Here is a 23,773-nt window from a genome sequence, read left to right as displayed (position 1 = left end):
TACATTTTTTTTCTGTTGCATCTATTTTCATATCTCACAACACAGCAAACGTCCTCCATGTTGCCCTTGGGGTTTTACGTTTGCAAGTCAACAGCGTAGCATAAACACTGGTATGCTTTGTCTGCATGCAGATTTAGGCTCCTATCGCAGTAGCTTTTTGCAGCATCTTTGGTAACAGTCCCCTGTTTGATTAAGCTTACATCCTGTGCTATGAGATATGAACAATAGGCTTTCAGTGCTGTAAAGGAAATTTACGTCTCCAATTGATTTTACTCAATCGGCAATTCCTATCCATTTCCCCTCTGCAACCACCCCCTCTACTCCCACCCCCACTCACCACCACCACCGTACCCAGAGCTGATGATTCATGAGTATCTATTATTATACAAGGAACCTCCTGCAAGCCATTTTCTCTGTTAGTTCAAGTCATTGCTGGTTTGCTGCCCAGTGAACAACTGCTTCTGGGGGGATGTAATTAAAGAGATTCCTGTAGACTTAGGCTGTCTGGAGAGTTAAACTGAATCAATGACAGGAACTATGCATGAAGTCAGACCCACTCTTCTCAAGTACACAAGGTATGGAACAGCGTATGACACTTTTAAGTCTGCTATTTTGGAAACATATTTTCTCCAACAATCTGCAGAACATTATTTTTAAAATGTCATGGAGAAGGAAATTGTGAGGCTGCTATGTGTGGGTTATGAGCATATTGTAAATACTGCTAGATATTGCAGAAGATATCGTAAATAAATTGCACTTCTAAAGATTCTCTGTTGAATGGATTTAAATGAGCAGTACTTTCCTGTAAAACAGTTTTTTTTCATTAGCGAAGGGACAAGGAAGGTAAAATTCAATTTCAGTAGGGACATAGGATGGGCAGAAGTGATTTAGTTGCCCACTTTCTGCCCTGCACCATGTTCCTTGCTGTTGACCTTAATGCACAGGAAATTAATGCCAGTTTTTCTCCTCCAAGGTTGACCTCACCCCAGGATATGCTTGTGTAAACAGCACTTTGTTATGGTATGCCATGCACATCATGACATTGTGAAGAAACATGTAATGTGTGCTGTGACAGTAAAAATGGCTGTCACTGTTTAATACCAAAACAGGTAGAGGCAAACACTCAGCAGTGTTTATAGGTGAGAAAAGAGAATGTAGCATCCCGGGTGTGGGCCCATCCTCAAAACCTTCATCCTGAATTATATGTAACCACTTGCCTTGTGGAATACTGTAGATCCTTTCTGTGTGAGTTGCTTTTGCAGCCACACAAAAGGGATGTGAGCGACCCATTCCAAAGCGAATGTTTTAATAATAATCTGATTAACCCACTGACTGCTGGAAAATTCCAGTATGCCTGTACTGGCTGTTCAGTTCAGTGTTACACTGAACATATTAGTAAGGTTGTATTGTGGTCAGGAATAGTTTGAATCCTTTAAAATATATTGAATATGAAAGTTACCAACTTTAAATATTTTAAAATACATATTTTCACCTTATTTTCTCTCATTTTTAATCTATTCTTTCTAATAATTCCTTTTAATCCTGTCCAATATAATCCAAATTATCTATTTCTCTGAAAGTGTTGATGTTGGAAAGTCTTTAAGTTGCAGTCTCTAAAACTTGCAGTCTCTGTATCAGTTGTGTGTCTCTCTCTTGGGGAAAAAAAAGCAAGATATTAAATAGAATATAGTCCAAGATTGTGCTGTTGCAAATCTATTGTAAGATGTTATTCTTATATTTAACTCTTTTAATGTTTCCAAAAAGCTTTAAATCTGGAATTAATTCCATTATTTTGAATTTCAGATTTATCTGAGTTAAAAAACGGATGGGGTGACTTTTCAGTTGGCAGGTGGCTTTTTTTTTACAGGCAGCAGAGTGCTTGGTGAGAGCATACAGACATAATCCAGCCTCCATTTTGTAGTCATGCATTTTGTCCTTGTTTGGTAATGTTTCTTTTTCTGTGTCTTGTCAGCACCTTAATAAATGTAAGCATGCGGATAAGCATGCTGTGCCTTCAGTTCTGCAATATACACTGGAATCTAGCCCAGGCTAATGGGCTAAATGTCCTTTAGTTGCAGGCTGCAAAAGTTCTTTGAGGTAGAAGATTGGTTAGTTCCTAGTGGGCATGAGCCAACAGAATAAACCCATTCCAATTGGCAGTGCCATTCAGAAACTGTAGAGAGGGCTGGTGGGACAAATGGAGATGGTACAACAGGGGAATTTCCTCTGACGCTGGGTAAAATGGAATACAGTCCTTGTGACTATTTAATGACTACCCAACTCACTTTTCTGCTGTTAAACTTTTAATGGGCATGTAGGCATACCTAAAGTTGACTGGTTCCATGTACTCATTCTCATAACTCAACTCATTCAGCTAACTCATTAAGTTAGCTTGACACTCATTAATCACTTCCTTATTGCCAACGCCTTATGACTCTCATCTCTTACTGAGTATGCTTAATAATTGTAGTATTCTCCAACTCCTTGTTTTTAAGATCTAACAGAGTGCTTTCTTGTGTTGTCTACAGCTTTTTGTTTGTTTTGTGAGTTCACACTTTTTCCCTTGGAGAATAGTGCGGAGTACTGGAAGAGTTTTCAGGTTGATTAACAAACCTGTTAGGCTGTGTCGTGAACACTCTTTCCTATCGATCAAGTCCTAGAGTGGGACTTGAACCTTGAACCTTCTGCTCAGAGGTAGGAGCGCTACCAACATTTTGACACACAGGCCTTTATTTGTCAGTGGCTGATTTTTTTCTTGAGTTTTAAATAACACAAGCCACCATTCAAGCCTCAAGAACTATTTTAAATGGCAATCAAAATATCAGTCAGCATCTTGCATATGATTTAATTTCCTTCTGGGTACCGTAAATTTGATCCTGCAGCAACTATCCGACTTAAATTCATTAACATTTGCTGATATAAAGTTAAATGTTAGTCTTCCATTTTTTAGTTCTCAAAATGGAGCTTTTAGCTTTGTTCAAAATTAATGACTACTCACAGTCCTTAAGAGCCATTCTGTGCCTTTACCTTCCCAATATCTAGATAAATGAGGTGAGATGATCTGGCTTATTGGAATACATCACTGTATTCCTGCTATAAATCAATAGAGACATGTTTATGTAATATTATTAAATGGGTGGTGTGTTACAGTTCACTCGGAGTCCGAGTTGCTGTAGAAACATACACTTTTACATGCATGTTGTGGCCCTAGTTTTGGATAGTGATGGCAGAAGCTCCCGGGTGCTTTCCATCACTTGGCTGACAGAATCACAGAATCACACAGTGCAGAAGAGGCCCTTCGGCCCATCAAGTCTGCACTGACATGTGAGAAACACCTGACCTACCTACCTAATCCCATTTACCAGCACTTGGCCCATAGCCTTGAATGTTATGACATGCCAAGTGCTCATCCAGGAATATCTCCCACTGTTACCCCCATCTTATGTGCTGGAAGGATTTGCATGTTGATATTCAACCTGTTTGGCCGCTTCTTTGGCCATCAAGACTTGAGGTGAGATACAAACCTAGAGCTTCTGGTTCAAAAGTGGGGAAGCTATCCACTTTGCCACGAGACCTCCACTAAATGGGTAAATAAACACTATTCAATAAATGGAGTATATTTACGATAATTACAAGCACTACTGTTTTCAACATTAAGATAACACAGGGAGTTTCATCTGTACTGTCTCAATGTAAAGTTGATCCTTGAAACACAGCCGCTCCCTTCTTGATGAGCAAAATGCTACAAAGGAGCCACTATTTAGCTCAGTGTCTGCCAGATTTAGGCTGACTGCTGACTGCAACTGAGGCATATATCACTTAAAATCCTTTGAAGATATACTGAAACATGTAGACAACTGTACATCTCATAACTAGATTAGATTAACATCCATTTGCAGGTTGTCATTTCCAAGTAATTTTTGTCAATATAAATACAAATGCCCCTTATGTTAAAGTTCAAAAACACCTTTCAGCCAGCTTGTCTGTACTTATTGAGCTAGACTAAATTGATTAGGATGACTTCTATATACAAGGATGTCAAGTAGTGCTTCTCAGAAATAATGCACTTGATGCATCCCATTCTGCAATCTGTATTCTGTCTGCTTGAGAATTTCACTGAATTGTTACGGGTCCATCATTTCTGCACCAGCTCTCTAAATGAGCATCTCACCTTGTTCCATTCTCCCGCCTTCGCCCTGTAACCCTGCACACTTTTCAAATAACAGCCTAATTCCCTTTTGAATATTTCAACTGAACCCGCCTCCATCACACTCTCAGCACATTCCATACCCTAATCACTCATATTACTTTAAATCTGTGCCCTCTCAATCTCGATCCTTTCATCAGTGGGAACAGTTTCTCCCTTTCTACTCTGTCCAGACCCCTCATGATTTTGAATACCTCTATTAAACCTCCCCTCAGCTTTGTTTAACAGTCCTAACTTCTCCAATATACCTTCATAAATTAAGTTCCTTATCCCCAGAACCATTCTCCTGAATCTTTTCTGCACTCTCTCCAATGCTTTCACATCCTTCCTAAAGTGTGGTACCCTGAACTGGATGCAATCTTCCAGCTGAGGTTGAACTAGTGACTTATACAAATTCAACGTAGCCTCCTTGTTCTTGTATTCTATGCCCCTATTAATAAAACCCAGGAGCTGCGTGCTTTATTAACTGCTCTCTCAACCTGTCCTGCCACCTTCAATGACTTACACCCACATCCCTCTGCTCCTGCACCCCCTTTAGAGTTGTATCCCCCATTTTTATATTGTCTCTCCAATTTCTATCTACCAGAATGAATCATTTCACATTTCTCTGCATTGAACTTCATCTGCCAGCTGGAGTTTTTTGAAGAGGTAACAGAGAGGGTTGATAAGGGTGATGCTGTTGATGTGAAATACATGGACTTCCAAAGGTTGTTAGATTCAATTCCTTGCCACAGATATGTGGGTAAAATGATAGCTCATGGAATAAAATGGACAGCAGCAACATGGATACAGATTGACTGAGTGACAGGAAACAGAGTAGTGTTTAAAGGATGTTTTTTTGAGCTGGAGGAAGGTTTGTAGTGGAGTTCCCCAGGGATCAGTGTTGGGGCCCTTGCTTTTCCTGATACATATTAATGACCTAGACCTTGGTATACACGGCACAATTTTGAAGTTTGCGGATGATACAAAACTTGGAAGCCTGTTCCACCAAGTTGTCTATGTCCTTTTAAAGTTCTACTCTGTCCTCTTCACAGTTCACAATGCTTCCAAGTTTTGTATCATCCGCAAACTTCAAAATTGTGCCATGTATATCAAGGTCTAGGTCATTAATATGTATCGGGAAAAGCAAGGGCCCCAACACTGATCCCTGGGGAACTCCACTACAAACCCTTCCTCCAGCTCAAAAAAACATCCATTAACCACTACTCTGTTTCCTGTCACTCAGTCAATCTGTATCCATGTTGCTGTTGTCCATTTTATTCCATGAGCTATAATTTTACCCACATATCTGTGGCAAGGAATTGAATCTAACAACTTTTGGAAGTTCATGTATTTCACATCAACAGCATCACCCTTATCAACCCTCTCTGTTACCTCTTCAAAAAACTCCAGCGAGTTAGTTAAACATTATTTTCCCTTAAGAAATTCATGTTGGCTTTCCATAATTGACTCGTACTTGTCCATGTGACTATTAACTTTGTCCTGAATTATTGTTTCTAGAAGTTTCCCCACCACTGAACTCAAACTGATTGGCCTGTAGCTGCTGGGCTCACCATTATGCCCTTTTTGAACAAGGGTATAATGTTTGCAATTCTCCAGTCCTCTGACACCACTCTGAGTCTAAGGAAGACTGAAAAGTTATGGCCAGTTCCTCCGCAATTTCCACACTCACTTCTTGCAGTGTCCTTGGGTGTTTCTCATCTGGTCTTGGTGCCTTACCAAATTTAAGTACAGATAACCTATACAGTGTCGCCTCCTGTACAGTGCCTCCTCCATTTCAATTTTAGACCCCTCTAGTGTCTGAATTACATCCTCTTTTACCATGGCCTGGGTAGTATCATCTTCCTTGGTAAAGACATTTAATACCTCAGCTATGCCCTCTGTCTCCATGTGTAAATTCCCTTTTTGGTCCCTCATCTTCCCTACTCCCCCTTTTACCAATCTTCTACTGTTTATGTATCTATAGAAGACTTAGGGGTTCCCTTATATGTTAGCTGCCTGTCTTTTTTCATACTCCCTCTTTGCTTCCCTTATTTGCTTCTTCATTTCCCCTCTGAACCTTCTATGTTCAGTCTAGTTCTCAATTGTAGTTTCTACCTGACACCTGGCATAAGCATTGTTTTTCTTCTTTACCATAATTCCTATCTCCTTTGTCATCCAGGGAATGCTGGATTTGTTTTCCCTACCTTTCCCTTTCGAGGGAATACACATTTGAAGGTAGCCCATTGATCAGCTGCTGTTTTCCTGCCAACCTTTGATTCCAATATATTCAGCGCAGATCTGTTCTTATCCCATTGAAGTTGGCTTTCTTCCAGATAATTTTTCTTTGGACTGTTTTTTGTCCTTTTTCATTGTCAGCCTAAACCTTATGGTACACTGATCACTGTCCTTTAAACGTTCCCCTATTGATACTTGATCTACTTGGGCCACCTCATTTCCAATAACCAGGTCTAGTAGTGCCTCCTTCCTCATTGGACTGGAAACATACTGCTGAAGAAAATTCTCCTGAACATACTCTAGGGACTCTTGACCCTCTCTGCCCTTTATAGTAATACTATCCCTGTCTATATTTGATTAATTAAAGTCCCCCATTATAAATACTCTATAATTTTTGCACCTTTATGTAATTTCCTTGCAGATTTGTTCCTCTACATCCTTCCCTCTAGTTGGTGGGCTACACTGAGCAATGTAATTGCACCTTTTTTGGCTCCTTAGCTCTAGCCAAATTGATTCTGTTCTTGACCCCCTCAGGGTCATCCTCTTTCTCCAACACTGCAGTGCTCTCCTTAATCAATACCACCACCATTCGCTCCTCTTCTTCCTTCCCTATCTTTCCTGACACCTTGTATCCGAGGATATTTAACACCCAGTCCTGCCTTTTGAGCTAAGTCTCTGTTAAAGCCACTGCATCATATTTCCACATGGCAATCTGTGCCTGTGCCTCACCAATCTTATTTACCACACTCTATGCATTCACACACACGCCCAATAACCCTGATTTAGACTCTATTACTTTCTCTTTTATTCTCATCCCACCTATTAACTTACTATTCCCTACTGTAGTGCCATCTATCTTTCCCAATATTCTGTGTATCTTGGTATTTCTCTCTGTTATTGGCTCGTAACCTCTGAGCTCTCCAGTTTTGGATTTGGGGGGTAACCCAAAGATGTGCTGGGAATCCCTCTGGGAAGTCCCCAGGTAAGGGTTTGCATGGCAATTGTCCAGAAGTGCACACTTCCTGCACTGGGAACCATCCGAAAATGTGGTTTAAATTGCAAATTTCAGATGGTTCCACCGGGATTATACCAATAGTTACTCAGAAAAAGTTAGAAGAATTAAAACCTCTTCTGAGTAACTATTGTAAAGACCCAGACTGAGGCCCCAACACCCCTGAGCTCTGAAACCCCCTAAACCCATCACCAACCCCCCCCAAACCCCTGAATTCCAGCATCCTCGGACCTCCGACTCCCACCCACCCCTTCTGGCCCTTAACCCCACCTCCCCACAGCTGGAACTCACCCCCCCCCCCCCCCCCCCCCCCCCCCCCCCCCCCCCATGACTCCTCTGGACCTCAGAACCCCAAGACCTTTGATCCCCCCCCATCCCCCAGACCTCTGACTGATCTCTTCCCCTAACCTCGGACCCCACTCTCCTGACCCTGGGGCCCCTGCCACCCAATTTATCAATTTGACTTAAATGGCTATCCTAGAAACCTGGGATTACCTATTCTCGAAAGTGAAAAGAAATGTAAAACATCTATTTAACTTATAGTAAGCATAGAATATATATATATCTATTTAACATATAGTTATCTTCATTTATAATAAAGACTGGCATGTCTAGTCTGGGTCTTGACAAAACTAAACAACACCTACGTAGGGCATACTATTTTCTGCTATCCTTTTACTTTATACTATTTTCAAAATCCTTTTTCAGTCTCTTGAGCTGCTATTTATATTTTGCTCTTATTTTCATCACAATCTGATTTTGCCTTTGCTTCATAAAAGAAAGAACTTGCAGTTATATTACAGCTTTTGCAACCAAGGACACCCCAAAGAATTTCACAACCAATTAAAGCACTTTTTAATAGTATATGCTGTTTAAATGTATGCAGCATTCAGTTTGCATGCTAATAGCACCGAGATAATTATTAGACAATCCATTTGGTGACATTGGTTGAGTGATGGGACACTAGGAACTCCAGGTTCTTTACAGAATAGTTCCATGGGATCTTTTATATTCATTTGAGGAGATAGACAGGCCTTGCGTTAACACCTCATCTGAAAAATGGTACCTTTGACAGTGTAGCACTCCATCAGTATTGCATTCAAGTGTCAGTTTAGATTATGCATTCAAAATGGTGGAATGGGGTTTGAACCTATGATCGTCTAAAGACGAGAGCACGATCACTGTAATAAGGCTGACACCTCAGCCAATAAAGCATAGCTGTTTTGTATCCACTTCATTCTTTATGTTCAAGGAATTCCTTCAGTTGTCCACTGTGGCTAGCAGCGCAATGGTTAATGTCTTGATGTTGCTACTGATCTAAAAGGTTATTCAGGGCTAACAAGAAGACAGCTGGTGTGTGGCAGTTGGAGGGAGCAAGTAAATAATCCTTGGCAGTAACCTGACTCAGGAGTACGGTTGTTATACACAGAACCAAGGCTAACATTAAAGAACTTGCTTTAGGTTTATTCACTCCAGATTCTTCCTACGCAACACTGGGGACTTCATCTTAGGCTAAACACCTCCTTTTTCCTGTGTAGGTTTAGTACCTCTATCTACAATTGTGTTTTCTTTTCAAATATACGATTAATCATTTGAATTGAAATACTGATTCCCCAGCAACAGAGCCCATTTCACCTGAAACAAGAACCCTGCAGGATGTGACCTGCAGTTTTACCTCATAAAGAATCCACTGCGCTTTCTTACTGTTGTTTACCAGCCATTTGTAAGCTTGTCTGAGAAAAGCAGGTAAGCACAGTGAATGAAACAAAATATTAGTAATCTTTCAATTTGGTTCTAGAAACTTCCATTCTAACTGCTGAATTTAAACAAGAAATAAAGATAAACATCAGTTTGACAACATTTAACCTTTTTCATCATCTTGTTTGCTATTAGAATAATGGATAAGGACAACATGAAACCACCTGATGAGTTAGTTTGATGAGGTATCTGCTGTTTTGATGAAAGGGGAACTTTTTGCTCCATTTCCTGATATTTTGCTAGTAACAGTAACAATAATTTGCTTTCCGGTCAGGCAATGTCTCTATTTTAAGATTTTCATCTTTGATTTCAAGTCCATCCATGGTCCCGTCCCTCCCCATCTTTGTTACCTTTTCCAGCCTTGTGAGCCTTCAGGATCTCTGCAGCCCCTCTAATTCTGGCCTCTGGTGCACCCTGGCCACTCTAGCTGCATTTCCTCCCTAAAAATGCTCCTTAAACTACTCCTTTCACCCTGCATCATTTTGCTTTCATTCAGCTGTGTCATCTCTCAAATCACTCTGACTTAAAAGGAAAGTGTAAAATTTATGGAGAAGTATTGTTCATCATGTCTCACAGTAAGAAAAGTGTGGCTTGTATCTCTTAGCACAACAGTGTTTTAAAAATAAAAGTTTAGAGTTTATTCTATTCCTTCACAATTTCAATGTTTGTCAGTTGGGCATGTGTGCTGTACCACAAAGAGGGTGGGGAGAGGAATATTTGTTTTCATATTTTGCATTTCACACTGCTGGCAAATAACAAAACTAAGGTAAAACATTTTGTTTTGCACATTGTCCACAGAAATGTTGATCTTATCAGTATGTGACCTTTCTCACTTACGCACGTAGCAGGCTGTCCACAAGAGCTCAAATGCTTTTACTTATTAACGAAGCAGCGCCAGTTTAAGGGCTGCATTGTTGATTCAGTGCAAAGACTTGTGAAGTTGGGATGCAGAATTAGCTACAAATACAGTCAAGTGGGTTCACTCAGAGGTGCGTTATTGCAGCAGTTGAGGTGCTGCGACCCAAAGGCAGACAATAGAAACTTGCCTGTCTGCACTCCAGCCTCCCCCTCCAAGAGGGAAACCTGGACAAGATGCCTGATACGGGATTGTCAATGGATTTTTAATTTGTCTTGTCAGGGTTAATCTTGTAGCTTCACCGACTCAGTGATCCCAGTGATTGGACTCAGTGATATGACTTTGTTGCTGTTGAGGAAAGAGGTTAGACTAAGCTCAAAATAAGTTATCAGTTTTAGCACTAGATTTAAGGTTGGAGGGGGCAGGCGAAGGGCCCAGATGGCCTTCGCATTTTTCATGGAACCTCATCCATGGGCGGGATGAGTTTTCATGAATGTTTTTAAAGCGTTTTAAAAGTTTTTAATAAAATGAATGGACATGTCCCAGCTCATGTGATAGTTTCACATGAGGGGACATGTCCTTAAGATGTTTGTTTGCCTTTAATCATAAGTGAAAGTAATCTCCCTGAGGCATCTCTGTGCCTCAGGGAGATTTCTGCGCTCTTTTGTGTGCATGCGCGAAAGTACACTCTCGACTTGGGGAACACTCTCTTGTCCGCACAGGGAGCACACAGCGCTTCCAGGTGCGTGTCACGCTGGGCAGGACTTAATTGGCCCACCCACATAAAATGGCGGAGCGAACCTGACTGGGGGCACCAATCAGGCCTGGGCTCGCCCCCGCACAAACCCCTCCCCCTCCCCCAACAGGGGGGAAATTCTACCCTTGAGGTTGTAAGGAGTGAGGGCTCCCCTACATGGTTGACTCTTGTTGCCTTCATGTAGCATAGAGCACTGCCTCTGTAGTTCTGGGTAATTAATTTTTAAAAATCCTTTCATGGTAGGTGTCACTGGCAAGGCCCACATTCGTATTGCCCTTGAGAAGGTGGTGGTGAGCCATCTTCTTGAACCGCTGCAGCCCATATGGTGTAGGTACACCCACAGTGCTGTTAGAAAGGGAGTTCCAAGATTTTGACCCAGCGACACTAGAGGAACGGCGATTATGCTTCTAAGTCAGAATGGTGAGTGGCTTGGAGGGGAACTTGCAGGTAATGGTCTTCACTTGCATCTGCTGCCCTTGTTCTTTTCAGTAGTAGAGATCGCGTATTTGGAAGGTGCTGTTGAAGGAGCCTTGGTAAGTTAATACTTACGTAATTAATGTAGCCTTGCCTGCTATGCCTGCAGCCAGGGAACAAATTAATAAAAATGTTTTGGTGCTTGAGAAATTACCTCTTCAATCTGATCCAGACACATGGGCCCTGATATTTATGAGGAGACTGGGAGGTTGTGAGGGACAGCGATAGGGTAAGGAAAAACCTGGCAAGGTGGAGATGTGCTGACCCTGCCACATTTAACAGTACAACCTAATTTTTTGATCTTTCTTCCATTTCCCAGCCAGCTGACAGGCTGGCCAGTTGTCAGCCAGGAGAACCAGTCCCCAGCTATTGGAAAAGGGATACATGGAGAGATTGGGGAATGGAGAGAAATAGCACTGATCACTGGAGGATGAGAGAGTTCAAGGCTTGAGGTTGCGGGGTGGGGGGTCAGTCTGTAATTGCACTAGTTGGAAGAGAGAGGTCTCAGTCAGCAGAAGAGTGGCCAAAGGTTTCCTTGAGTGTCAGGTGGATTACTTTTGCTCCACTCGGCCCACAAGAAGTACTGTAAAGGGCATCTACATTTTGGAGAATGCAGCTGTCAACTGCCATTGCTACAGCATTTCTCTAGCCCTGGGAAACCTGGCTGGCAACTGTTAAATTTAAATTAGGTTCCCAAGTGTATTATGGAAGCCTGATTTTTTTTTTAGGGTCAGGACACCTGCATAATTTGAAATCCACTGTGCTAAAAACATTTCTTTAACTTGTTCATGGGACTTGGGTATCACTGATCTGACTAAGATCTGACCTGCTCATGTTGCCACAGTATTTATGTGGCTGGTCCAGCTGAGTTTCTGGTCAATGGTAACTCCAGGATGTTGATGGTGGGGGATTCAATGATAGTAATACTGTTGAATGCTAAGGGGAAGTGCTTAGAGCCTCTCTTGTTGGAGGTGGCTATTGCTTGACACTTGCATTCCCAATTATTAGCCCAAGACTGAATGTTTTCTAGATCAAGCTGCTTGTGCGCATGCCTTCTTCATTATCTAAGGAGTTATGAATGAAACAAACGCAAGTGACCATCAGCAAGTGTCCCCACTTCTGACTTTATAATGGAGGGAGGGTCACTGATGAAGCAGCTGAAGATGCTTGGGCCTAGGACATTACCTTACAAAGGCCTTCCCCATTTTGAGATGGTTAACCCTGTTCAACTCTTTCCTGTTATTTTGCAGGGGTGGGGTTGGTGAGTCTGGTAAATGTCTAGGCCACAGTGAAAGTACCATGTAAAATCAACTCCCTTGGTCACTAAGAAGAACTGTCTGAGAACCTTGGCCAAAACAAATGTAAAATTGGCTGGATGTCTTGGATTTTTTTATTCATTCATGGGATGTGGGCTTCACTGGCTGGGTCAGCACTTATTGCCCATCTCTAGTTGCCTTTGAGAAGGTGGTGGTGAGCTGCCTTCTTGAACCGCTGCAGTCCATGTGATGAAGGTACACCCAAGTGCTGTTAGGAAGGGAGTTCCAGGATTTTGACTCAGCGACAACGAAGGAACAGCAATATATTTCCAAGTCAGGATGGTTATCGGTCTGAGAAGATATTTTATGCATTGCTTCAACTCTAGAGGGATCTAATGTTAGTCCATCTTAAGAAAGTTAATGATCCAAATATTTCTTCTCAAGCTTTATTTTATTCTCATTCAATTTGAAATCCTTTTATTGGCGGTACTTCAAACGGGTTTGCAGGCCTTATTCATCTGTAACATAGATTAAAATATTTAATAGTCCGGCCTGTGGCTGTATTCAGATTTTTGTGTGACCCAGGGAGTCTTCCATGTAATTCTTCAGGAGCAGGAGAGATTCGGAAACGTATGTGGTAACTTCCATACTTTTCAGAAAAGGTAGTTAGCTGAATTGATTTTTTTATCTACTATATCATCCAAAAACTGAATTCATAGTATTATGATCCCGTTAGAGACCATTGACATTTGAAGAGAAATTTGAACACTCATTCATTAACTGAAAGACCAACGCCACAAGATTTCATGTCTTTAACAAAAACAAAATTTTATTTAATATTTACTACTGTAGTCAGCGCTGCTAGCTTAACTCTGATTTGTAGGTACTGATGGTATGAAATCTAGTTCCCCTTTTACTTCGGCAGCCCCGCCTGCAAGAGTTCCCTTATACTTTGATACCTTGAAAGTTTATTCGCTTTTCCATCTGAGACCAAACCAAAGGTATACCACAGGTCTCCCCAATTCACTTTGGTCAGAATCTTACGACCCGCAGGCGGGTGCGTGCCTGACCTAAACGGACAAGAAATAGCGCGAGATGATGTCGGGCGAGCGTTCCAATGTTACCATGCGCTCGAGTGGCAGTCGTGCAAGCCCACCGACGATTAAGCCCGTTAACGATGCAATTAACAGCGATTTTTCTTGGCCCATCCACCTTTACAGTTGGTGGATGGGCCATTCTCCCAGATGGCATTCACATTTTGCCCTCCAACCTCGTTCCAGGGCGGGATGAAATCTCTCTAGAGAAGTAAAATAAAAGAGGATATATCTGGGGACTGTTTTTTTTATGAAGTATACTTTCAGGTGCTTGATTGGGCTGCATGGACATATCTTGCAGCGTTTTTGTCATTTTGTTTATTCCGTGGAGGTCTGCAGCTCCCTGGGGCAGCTGTCTCTCCACAAGTGCTCACCCGCACCCTCAGTTAGGTTGGTGCCCGCCCTCTTCCTGCCTCCACCTCAGCAATGCTTAGCATTTCAGTGCACTTTTCTAGCTGGCTCACCGTTAATTGGCCAGCCAGTGGGAAATCGCGATCAGGGACCAATTGCGCACACCCAGCGAACAAAAAATTCAGGTCTTTAATTCTCCTCAGTATTCCAGATATTCCCCAAGGTACAAGATATTATGGGGCAGTATTTTCCATTTTGACATGCAGAGAGCGGGCCCAGCACTTCCGCGTGTAAAATGATGTGTGGTGACTTCGGGCAAGCATCCCAACGTCATCGCGCGCCATCACGATACTTCGCTGGGCAGAACGCGATGAAGTCCAATGCGCACCCGCCACGATCTTCGGGTCAGCGCTCAAGTGCTATGGGCAGGCGGGTAGGAGACATTTGTATTAACCTCATCCACGGGTGGGATAAGAGGGCTCAGTGGGTAGTGAATCTGCTCTGTGAAGTATTTATTGTTGAAAGTTTTTTAAACTTGCCTGCGTGATCTGCAGTACTTCAGAACGCATCCCAGCTGCTTTTTCTGGACTCTTGACCTTCAGGTCAGCACTCTGCAGTGAGGAATCTTTTCCGGGCCTGTAGCTTTTAGGAAGCCTTCCCTTAGCCTGGGAATGGGAGCTGAACTGTCCACTGGAGGCAGCTCCTCAGAGGAGCAAGGGAGGGCTAGAAGGGGGAGGAGGCCAAGAGTGCACATTCAGCCTCCAGGGGAGCAGGGCCAAGAGGTAATCCAAGGTGGAAGGGGCTGCAGAAGATGCCACTATCCTGCTGCCAGGGTATACAGGTGGCGAAGCAGTTACCTCAGTATGACTGAGGTGCAGTGCCGAAGGATGCTCCGTCTCTCAAGGGAGACAGTGAACTATATCCGTCAGATGATTGGGCCTGAGCTCTCCCCTAACTGTGTGGGTGGACACCCCATGCCAGTGGCTCTGAAGGTCACAGCTGCCCTCAACCTCTATGCTTCTGGCTACATCCGGGGCTCGGTGGGTGATCTTTGCGGTGTTTCCCAATCAGCTATCCACACTCGTGTCAAGCAGGTCATAGAAGCTCTGTTCAGGCGTGCATTGACCTTCATCCACTTCCGTTGGGACCAGGAAAGCCAGACACAGGGAACCAGAGGCTTCGCGACCATTGCTGGCTTCCCCCGTGTCCAGGGTGCAATAGACTGCACATGTGGCTATCAAGGCACCAGCAGGGGAGCCCGGTGCCTTCGTCAACAAGAAGGGCTTCCACTCCATGAACATGCAAATAGTGTGTCACCACAGGATGCAGATTCTACAAGTCTGTGCAAGGTATCCAGACACCTCACACAACGCCTACATCCTCAGGCACTCCCAGGTGCCGGGGCTCTTCAGTGCTCCAGTCCGGCTTGATGGATGGCTGCTGGGTGACAAGGGCTATCCCCTCAGAAGGTGGCTCATGACGCCTCTCCGCCATCCAAAACAGAAGCTGAGCAGTGATACAATAGGAGCCACGGCACCACAAGGGCTGTGGTGGAGAGAACCATTGTCTTCTCAAGATGTGCTTCCGATGTCTGGACTGCTTAGGGGGCAGACTCCAGTACCTCCAGATCGTGTCTCTGTGATAGTGGTTGCATGCTGCACTTTCCACAATCTTGCGTTGGAAAGGGGGGACGCAGTGGATGATGAAGGCGTCGACGCAGTGGCTGAGGCTGCACATGATGAGTCCAGCAGTGAGTCCGAGGATGAGCATCCACAGGGGAATGCTGAGGGGGTAGACGCTGACCCAGGCATATTGCAGGGAGGCAGGGACACCCAGGATGCTTTAATTCAACGAACCTTCAGCTCGCACAATACAGATGCCTCTGTACTTGACACCTAAGTGCAAAACCTGCCAGATCAGCAGCACTAACTAAGGGCCTTGTAAATAAAGCTCAATGTCCAACAAATCACTTTTGTCAACCACACACATGCAGAAGAAACGAGGCACTCTCAGCCATGGTCATGCATCTGCATTTAATGTGTGAAGCCAAAGAACTTAACACAAAGAGAAAACAATAGTGTTAACAATCAAAAAGAAATAATAAGGACCTCATCTCATGCCCACAAAAGCACCAGTGAAAAACCCGTGGTGTGCCTAAGGTGTCTTCTGCTTTTGTTTCCGGGCGCTATGTCTTGGTGCTGCCCCATTGCTCAGAGTGGTACTTGAGACAGCCTGCTGTCCCTGCTGTCCTGTTGGCCTTGATGACCTTGGCGGCCATCCTCTGGCCCGTGGAACCTGTGCTGGCCCCACCTGGGAGGGAGCGGCCAGTTCCACAGCTGGCATCTCCCCAGTCTTTGCAGCCTCACCGGATGATACAGTCACTGGGAGAGGGGCAGAGGAGTTGCTGTCCTCATCCAGAGCGCCCTGAGAGGAGCTCGCAGATACAACAGGCAGCTGCTGCGCCAACGTTAGGTCACTTTGGACTTCCCTGCTCACCGTGGATGGATGGGCACCGAGCTAGGAAACTTGGTGCCCAGACCATCTCCCACACTGGCGCTGACCAGCTGAGGTCAATGCCAATGTGAGGGCTTGCTGGTCAGAGTGCATCCCCAGGAAGCCCTGATGGGTCTCCTGGAGGAGTCTCTCTACGAGAGTAGCTACTCTCTCCATGGAGGACGCATTGTGCTCGGAAATGTGGCTCATTGCTTAGGCGATCGTCCGCATAGACACCTCCACCACGGAGACCAAGCCAAGCATAGCCTCATGTATCTCCCCCAGATGCTCCCGCACAATCGGCCATGTTTCCTGCAGCTGCTGCGTCGCGGACGACTCCAGAGACACATTATCAGGCACCAACTAAGCATGTGCCTGGTCCCCGATGCCCTCCGACTGCTGGCGCCATGGGCACTCTCTGTCTCTGCCAGTTCCTCCAGCGATTGTGAAGTGCCCTCACCGCTGTGCCCCAGGACACTAGCCGATGTTCCAATTCCCACCGAGGTGCTAGTATCTGCGCTGGTGCCTGCCTGGCAGAGATGGTGTGATGCTGGTGAGACTTCAGGCCCCTCAGGTGTGAGAGGGGGCCTCTGCTGCTGCTCCTGCTGGCCCTGCTCCTCTGATGCTGAAAGGAAGAACAAGGACAGTAGATCAGTTAGCATGCAGACGCTGACAAACTTCGTCCCTGTGCCCCCGGTTCATTATGCGCTCAACCTTCCATAACCAATGGTCCAGCCATGTTGCAACAATAACTAATTTAATCATCAGTGCTATGGCTGTTGGGAGGACAATGCTGACATCAGTGTTGGCCTCAAATACCTGGCCGTGGCACCCCAGCTTCACTGACACCAGTAGACCTAGGTGCATGGCGCCTTTCCAGTTCAAGGGCCTCCTGCTCAAAGCGGTTTAGTATGGAGAGCTGTGCCTGGCTGCCTCCAGTCCTCACATGTTCGGCCGTGTTCTGCGCATTCTTCTCCTGAAAAAGAGAAGAGCATTGATTAGGGCAAGTTGCACATGGTCTCTGCTCCCACACGGCGCACCCCAACCAGTGGGACATATCAAGGTTCCAGTGCCTTCTCATCCCGCTGCTGCCCAACACTCACACAAAGATGCTAGGCCTGCTCCCCACTGCCCCCTTGGACACATGCTGACTACATCACATTGGGAACCACTTGGTATTTCCTCCCATAGCAAGGAGGCACAAGCACGTGGAGTGCAGAGCGCAGCAGATAGTTTGTTGCCACGCCACCTTGCGGCTCCCCTCCCACCATCTCATCACCTTGACTAGGACATGTCCTGGAGTTCGGAGTCTGTGCCTAGGTGCAGCTCCTCCAGGTTGGCCCCAAACCAGTCATGTGGGACTCAGATCAACACATGCTGCCGGAGAAAACTCATCTCATGACCCACTCAGGCTGACCTCAGCATGGGCACTATCTGCTTTCCCACCCAACAAAGGAAAAATGCCGTCAATGATTCAATGCTGTCACGAAACTGAGACTTTGGTTGGGGGGGGGGGTGGTTGGGGGGTTGGTGCAGAGGGTAATGCTACTTGCTGGGTTAAATGCCCAATGCCAACATGGTACTTAACCTGCTAGAGTGCAACAAATTGTTGAAGAGCTTGCGGCACTGGAAACCACATTGTGGGAGCTCACCACCTCCTCCACCTTGTCCCAGGCACGTTTTGTGATCTGGGGGTCGGGGGGGTGGGGGGGGGGTGGTGCCTCCTCCTCCCGTCCTGGGGGACCAACCCTTCTGCCGTACTGCCACCTCCTCGAGGAGGGCAGTAAAGCAATCATCAGAAAAACAAGGGGCACACTGGCTTCCCTGCTGGCCTACCCTCCAGCCTGGCCTGCTCACCTACAGGAGGCTGCCAGACCTTCTTTTAAACAGGCTGCTGGGTTGCCATTGGACCTGGTGGCCTGTGCACGCCTGCGTGCTCCTGCTATCCTCGAGAGTCGGGAAATACATTGGGTGGGCCTTAATTGGCCCACCCTGTCACCCTCGTAAAATGGCGGTGCGGACCTGGTTGTGGGCGGCGATCGGGTCCGCGATCCCCCCACCCCTGGCCAGATAGAAAATTCTGCCCATGGGGGTTTTTCCATTAGCTTTTGGCTAAGCGACCCTCCAGCTTTCCTTTAAGACTTCAAAACATTGGACTTCATTCAAGCTTGGGCTTCACTCGCATTCTTGCTTAGTTATTTTAAAATTAGGAATGCTCCTGGTTCCTAATGCCCTTTATGCTCCTAGTCCAACAGCTGGTTCCTGACAGATGCTTTCTCTCTGCCTATTCTAATCTGACGACAGATTGGCTTCTGTGAGCAGATAAATTGATCTAAGGAACCACCCTAACCTCCATGGTAACTTGGCATGTTTTGGGATGCTTCCACAGAAATGTAAACTAATTATTTTTTATCTTCACACAACTCTTTGGTTTCGGGACACACATGAATAATTTTTCTCTCTAATGGGCACAATTGCCATCAAGAGACCCCCATGTTTACAAAATGCTCCTGCTTCTTCTGATCATGAATAATTTGAATCTCTGACTGGAATACCTCATGGCTCTACCCAAAGCTCAAAAATGAGTCATCCATTATCTAATATCCTCCCATTATCAACTCTAACCTTATTGAATAAACACAGGCATTACATCTGAGCTATAATTTACCTAGGCTTACTTGATTTATGTTTATATCAGAGTTATCTTTCCCAGTTTTCAATCAGGTATTTCCATTTATCTACATGAAAAAGTTCAATTCCCAAACCAAAAGTTATTTTCTAAAACACATGAATTATGAAATTAGATATTTGCGACAATGGTGATGAATATTTTTGCTTTCCCTAGTTCAGGCAGAACAGTACCTCTGGTTTGAAGTGGGCATTGATTACATTTGAGAACTTTGACTTTACATTGGTGTAAAGGTGCGCCTTCTCATTTCTATGTGTCGTCATTAGCATTGCAAAGATCGTGTACTGACCTGTGCAAGAACTTTCCAATCCACAAGCTCATTAGTGTCCTTTCTGACAAGTTTTTCTTACATCCATAGTTTCCCAGTTGTCAACTGTGTAGATGAATCCTTGAGATCAATTTACATAGAAACATTTGAATTAGGAACAGGGATAGGCCATTCGGCCCCTCAAGCCTATTCCGCCATTCAATAAGATCATTGCTGATCCGATTGAGGCCTCAATTCCACATTCTGCCTACCCCCTTCAAACATACCTAGTGTTTTCCAACTTCCCTGTTCCTTTGAACACTTGCCATGACATCATCTTTTCTGAGTTTAATGAACCAACTGTCGTCACGATGTTTTCATGATTCACTGTCACAAGCTGCATGCCTGGAATAGTTTAACATTCACTTGAAAATTCAGTGTATATCTGGTTGTTTATGGAATTTCTAACACTGAATTTTCTTTTCACCAGGCAAGGGGATCACATTAGCTTTTGCTGGTTGTATTAAATGAGTGATATCGGATTGGTGACCAATTGTCCTTCCCAAATGACCTTGAAATAAAGGAAAATCATGGACAGCCAATCTGATATCACACATCTTGCACCACCCTGGAAAGTTAAAATGATCCCGAGCTGCTTTGTTGGACATAAGTTAGAATTCTGAAATTTTCCCCTGCTTGGTTTGTCGAACAGTGTTCTTGTGGGATTTCCGATGTGCTGCTGGGCATCCTTGCTTTAATATATGTTATGAATGTTACAATTGAACAAAGCTTAGCTCTCAAGGTTACATTTATGGGGCATCTAAATCAGCATATTGGGCAGAATGAAAAATATCTTAATGTTCTCATGATTATTCACATGCAGCAGAACTCTTATTTATTTGAACTCAGCAGAGGCCATTGCCAAGTTTGCCTGGTGGATTTTATTCTTGGATGGGGAAAGAGGGTAGGCTGTTTTGCTGAAAGGTGGCAGTGGAGTGAGGCTGAGAGTGAGGGAGCTAAAAAAAAAAAATGAGTGTGCAAAGAGAAGAGTGTTTGCCCTACATTGAATTTCAGAAAGCAGATGAACAAAATAGTTTAAATCAGGTAAGCCAGCCATTGATATGGGAAAGCATAGTGTGTTTATTGTTTTGTATTATAATGAAAAGATAAACCCTATTGGATTAAGTGAATCTAATCATTACAAGTGCTCTGCATTATTTATCAAACAGTGAACTGGAACAGTGTAATGACTTGGATTCAGCCTCACTTCATCAAGTGTTAATTGGTTTGATTCAAATTAGATTGAAGAAGATAAAAACAAAATACTGCAGATGCTGTTAATCTGAAACAAAAACAAAAATAAATTGTCTCCACCTGTGAGAAAGACACATATTTGACAGAAGCACTAGGACCTGTGGTTAATGGCTGGTGTGAGTAAGGATGGTCTGCTCCTGGCACTATTTGATCTCTCAGCATTCATTTTTTGCCGCTTCAGTAGAATCCAGCTAGAAGGCAGCACAGAAACCATCCCCACAACATTCAACAGAATGGCAGTAAAAGAAAATGGGCAGTACATTTGGAGCAGATGCTTTACTGACAAGTAAGAATATAACTGACCTTTAATGCCTATTTTAAGTGGTGTAGGTTAGTGTTAAGTCACAGGTAACTTTGATAGACAGCCTCATTATGTTCTCATATGATATCCATATGGACCTATAATTCTGTGTAAGTGAAGATTGCCAGCAGACAGGATAGACATTTTGTGTGTTGTGGTAAATAAGCAGGGAGCCAACAGATTTATAAATGTAATGTTTCTAACCCACATTTCCCCAATTTATGCCAGTGAAAATGCTTTCAGTGACTGATGTCTTTTACTGCAATAACATTTAATTTACCGTATTTAGCAACAAGCAAAGACAATGAAGGGATAAATTTTCAAACTCCTCCCCCAGGCAGAAAACCGGAGCTGTGGCTTGTCTCCTCATTGAACAAATGACCTGATTTTCATGCCCATTCCTGTCTTGAGTATGGAAAGGTTGTAGTTCTGTTACTGGAGTAGTAATCTACAGAATTGGACCAATAATCCAGAAACCACAAGTTCAAATTCCACATTGGCTGTTCTGAGAATTTGGATTCAGTTTAAAAATTCTGGATGTAAAGAGCTGACATCAATAAAAGTGACCATGAAGCTGCCAGATTGCCACAGAAACCTAGTGCTTCACTGTAATCCTTTGGGGAAATCTATCTCCAATCCTTTTTTGGTCAGGCCAATGTGCAACTCCAGTCCCACACCAGAATGGTTGACTCTTACTGTCCATTGCCAGCTGCAACACTAGGGGGAGCACTTCCTGAAAATGTGTAGATGCCGTCAGTGGCATTGGAGTCAGCAACATCCTGTATGGCTGGATTAGGGAACTGATTCTCTAATTCTTAAAATCTGAAGTGTGGATAATGTTCAATGTAATAGGGATTCAAAATGTCATTGAAATTAGAAGTGGTCACGGACAGGGTAAACATACAATACAAAACAAAAAAAACGCTGCTAAAACTACAGAATTATTATAGAAATAGCAACAGGTGAAAATACAGATTAACTTGTTTAAATAAATCACTGTTTAAATCTCAGTTTAACAGAGCTGGATCAGTGTGACTTTGTTCTTGTGCAAGGACATTCCTGGAAACCTCCAGGTTTGAGTTGCTGCCTGGGCCCCTTTTGAATTTGAGAAATCAGTCTATCTCTCAGCCACTTGCAACCCACAAAGTTAAAACATTTAGAGATTGATGACTGAGTGAGACCAGACACTGGGAGTTAAGACTTTTTTTAAAAGTTCGTTAAGATGCAAAGCTTCTAACTTTGACACTTCTGCTGTGCACAATTAACACTTTCAGGCAGTGCTAGGAGTTACAGTGATATGAAATCCTTTAGAATTGCAAGATCTCTTTCATGTTAAAAACGCTTACTGCATAATATAACAGAATGAGAATTGTGAGAAACAAGCTAAGGTATATTTGTGTCCTCAATGAGACTGCTGCCCAAAATTTACTTTGTCCCTCTGTCCCATATTTGTCTTTTCCTCACTCCAAGTTCTGGTGAGAAGTTTAAGTTTAATATGTTTTCTTTTACACTACTACCCTGCTGGTGTAAAATGCTGTTATTTTCTGCTGAATGAAATGATGTATGAAACATCAATAAAACAAGATTATAAATCAGCCCACTTTTTAGGCCAATGCATCCCCAGTGCAATCTAGTTTTATAATTAGCCAGAACACTATTGAATTTTGTGACTCAGTAATTGTGTAGATACTAGTCTGATATCATTGTAGTAATCAGTTACCATAGCTAACCTAATCATGTACCACCACAACATGGTTACTGTAATAAGTAAATCCTGTGAATGGTCATCAAATTTCAGTTAGCTATAAGAAAACATTGAATCATACTGAACTTTGCTATTACACCATATGTCACGAAATAGCATTTTTTTTTTGCATTTTTGAGGATGTATATATTGAGAAGCTATTAGAAATTTAGTATTGGATTTCATATAAATCATTAAAAAAATCTTGAACATGGGAGATGCACCATGTGTTCCCTTCAGTTAAACTATACATTCCGGTTCATGAACACCACAATTTGTTTTTCCTGGGCTTTCCAATGTTGATGTTGAAGTAGGTGGTGTTAAACTCCAATAGCTGTCTAGCAATAAAAACCGAGACCAAGACTGGCTTCTATTTTTAGTGCATAAAACTCTACGGAGAGAACTTGCCTCATCTGTTTTCCCTTTTACTCTTGAGTAACAAATAAACTAAATAAAAGAAAATGAGGGACAAAGAAAGAAGCAGCCCCTTAAAGGGGTATTTCAAAAGGAAAAACAAATCTTAAAGGAAACTTGCAACTTCTAATTGAAATGTGATTCGAGGGGTCAATAAAACACTGCAGCCCCCACAGTGTCCACTGGGCAAGGAAGACCTTAATGGTGCTGGAGGGCACTACATGCTCCCTCTCCAGGGACATCTGGCCGCGAACATAGCCGCAGAAGAGGGGCAAACAGTCAAGCTAGATGACCCCCTTGGTCGCCCGCTGCCTGGATCTGTTGATGGTCAACTTTACAAGGCCCAGGAGCAGGTTGATGAGGAGGACCTCCTCCCTCCCTGCCCTCCTCTGCGCTGGGTGCCTGTAGATCAGGAGCTTTTCCCTTTTACACATCCAGATGGGTACTTAGGTTGTTAACTGATTATTAGCATTTGAAATCTCACTTAACTGTTTCCTTCCCCAACAGATTCCCCCCTTAAGAAGAAAGTAACCCTCGAGTATATATAATCACAAAAAAAATGGGTCTTTTCTTCCACAACACAAACATC

General features: G+C 43.6%; 1 protein-coding gene across 19 annotated transcripts in view; it reads left to right on the top strand.

The window, feature by feature from the left end:
* Positions 1 to 23,773, top strand: part of LOC121275080 (beta-galactoside alpha-2,6-sialyltransferase 1-like) — a 169,185-nt gene that overhangs the window by 60,595 nt on the left and 84,817 nt on the right. For 8 of the 19 annotated variants that reach the window (XM_041182496.1, XM_041182527.1, XM_041182556.1 and 5 more), the window contains one exon: positions 20,910 to 21,011. The exons of 7 other annotated variants lie outside the window; for them this stretch is intronic. The gene's annotated coding sequence lies outside the window, so the exon portion shown is untranslated. Of the gene's footprint in view, positions 1 to 11,089; positions 11,228 to 20,906; positions 21,012 to 23,773 lie in introns of those variants that run through there. 4 more of the 19 variants (XM_041182506.1, XM_041182569.1, XM_041182512.1 and 1 more) reach the window with 4 other exon arrangements.

The sequence above is a fragment of the Carcharodon carcharias genome, chromosome 2 (genome assembly GCF_017639515.1).
Source record: "Carcharodon carcharias isolate sCarCar2 chromosome 2, sCarCar2.pri, whole genome shotgun sequence".
NCBI lineage: Eukaryota > Metazoa > Chordata > Chondrichthyes > Lamniformes > Lamnidae > Carcharodon > Carcharodon carcharias.
The sequence above is the reverse complement of the archived record's forward strand: the minus strand, read 5'-3'. Positions and strand labels throughout refer to the sequence as shown.